The sequence below is a fragment of the Morone saxatilis genome, unplaced genomic scaffold (genome assembly GCF_004916995.1).
Source record: "Morone saxatilis isolate NCDOM2014 unplaced genomic scaffold, NCSU_SB_2.0 Contig0, whole genome shotgun sequence".
Lineage (NCBI taxonomy): Eukaryota > Metazoa > Chordata > Actinopteri > Moronidae > Morone > Morone saxatilis.
Genome location: NW_023339650.1, coordinates 3,353,725 through 3,356,101, shown reverse-complemented (window position 1 = coordinate 3,356,101; position 2,377 = coordinate 3,353,725). Strand labels below are relative to the sequence as shown.

At 35.1% G+C, this 2,377-nt stretch overlaps 1 protein-coding gene across 1 annotated transcript in view; it reads right to left on the bottom strand.

The window, feature by feature from the left end:
• LOC118324042 (E3 ubiquitin-protein ligase HECW1) overlaps positions 1–2,377 on the bottom strand; it is a 68,687-nt gene that overhangs the window by 28,953 nt on the left and 37,357 nt on the right. The gene's annotated exons all lie outside the window — the stretch shown is intronic.

The following is a 2,377-nucleotide window of genomic DNA, read 5'->3' as shown; positions in this document are numbered from 1 at the left end:
ATTTTTGTGTGATTTGAATATTTGTATATTTGTATATGTGTATATTTTATGCACCAACTGCACCAGGTCACATTCCTCGTAGGCGTAAAAACCTACTTGGCAATAAACAAAATTCTGATGCTGAACAGCCCCTTGGTGGCCGGCAGACCACAAATGTAACCTCATAAAGTCTTTATAACGTTTTAGCGAACAGCCTATTTACACATCCAGCACACACAGAGCAACATTAGCATTCATTTGGACCTTCATATTTAGTTTGTGTTCACCTGATAAATGTTGATGTGGTCACTGAGGCCAAACAAAACGGTAAAGTTGTGAGCCGTAAAACCAGAACAACAAACTAAAAGAGGCAAACTTTGTGACATCTTTCACATTACAAAAAAATGATTAGTGCAGCTTTAACCATACCGTAGTTGCATGTGCAGATACTGAAAAAATTAAAAATAAAATAAAAAAAAAACGCACTGAACATAGTACAGAGTTCTGCAGTACTGTCTTGTGATAGGATTCAGATCAATCAACTGACACAAGAACCAATGATCTCAAACATAACACAATACTCAACTCACTCCACATCAGCTCACAATAAGATGCACTCTCATTGGCTACTCACAGTCTCTTTGGAGCAATTCCTGCTATTAAAATGCTTATTGTGCCGGATGAGGGAAGATGTGTGTTAATGCTAAATGGAAAGATGCACAACATGCTTTGAGATTGGACTGATCAACTGAAGTCAGCCTGGTGGAGATGTACTATAATCCATAAAATGCTATCATATTAATGAAGAGAAACATTCACAGAGGACACTGTTGCAGCAAATAAGCAGACATGAGTCTACTCACGACTAGATAAATAGTTGAAAAAGAAAGAAACATCTTTGTAATCACAGCAAGAAGTATTGTCAACGAAAAGAAGAAGCATCATCACTCACTGTAGAAACAGATATTCATGATTTAAGCCAAAAAGCTGAAGTGATCCTCAGTGCAGATCACCTCAGCTACAACAGACCTTCAGAAAAAATATTTATTCTGCCTCGTAGCAAAGAGTTGCAGGCTGTGCAATAACATCACCAAGATCTTCCACACCTAGCCAAAGTAGAAATAGCATAATACGATCACCTGTTCATCAAAGGAGTAAGTCATCTTCAGAAGAGGACCTCATCAGGTTGTACATACCAAACACTGGCAGCTGAGGTCAGTCCAGCTGTCACCATCCACCTTCACATACTGTATTATAGCTGTTGTAAAAATTCCATACTTGGAGAAAACAGATTTGGTATGTCTAACAGAGGTGTTCCACTAGATTAAATATGACTGTGTGGGATGTTAGTATTGCGAGAAACCAAAGTAAGGCACTTATTTGGAGTTTAAATATTTTGTGTCAAAAAGAATGTAAATTTTTAGAATTGTTTAAAGAAAAAGGACGATTTTGTCCTCGGATTGGAGCTGGTAAAATGCCTGAAATATTTCAATATTTCAGTACGCTACTTTGTCCAATGATTTTAAATGCCTGTTGTATTGTAAAATTTGTGATTTTGTTTTACTGACATTAAGGATTTGGATGAGATGATAGATATGAATAGCTTGAGCTGCTAAATGAATGCATGGGAGGTCAGGAAGAAAACTTCAGTTGACAGTTTAAACAGTAAATTATTAGGATTATTTAAGCTTTTTAATTGTAATTTTTGACAAGATAATGACAGACTATATATATTTACTGACTTAAGCATATACCTTTAAATTGCTCCTGTTTAACAGCAGAGCTGCAGCTAAAACCAGAAATAAGCCTTACACAATGACACTCACTCTGCAGATATCTTTAAATAGCTACAACTCAGCACTTACCACAGCATTACTCCCTCACTTTCTTGTTTACTCTGCTGCATTTTGGTCCTCTACCATGTTTACATTATACCAAAGGAGGCCAAATCTGATTTTATCTGCACACATGCACATTCAAATTATTTGCATTTATGATTTAAAAAGGACTTGACATGGTATTTAATACTTATTGAATGACTGAGACGGTATCATATTTGTGTTACAACACAGACGTTGAGTTTATTTAAAAACTAAAATTACGTAGTTGATTTTGATTTAACTCAAAATGATGTATTGGTGTATGGTGTATAATTGGTTCAAAACTCCAAATATACATTAAGAAACATATAATGTATTGATCTAAAATATGTAATCAATTGAATCATATCCATAATGTCATATCCAAAATGAATACAATAATACTGATCTAGATCTGATTTTTTTATTCCCCTGACAACCAGTCAAGTTGCAGTTACATCTCAGTGTGTCCAGACTTGGGAGGAATTTAGAGCTGCAGTAGGTTACATTTATAAAAATAACTTTTTGTCATTACTGCT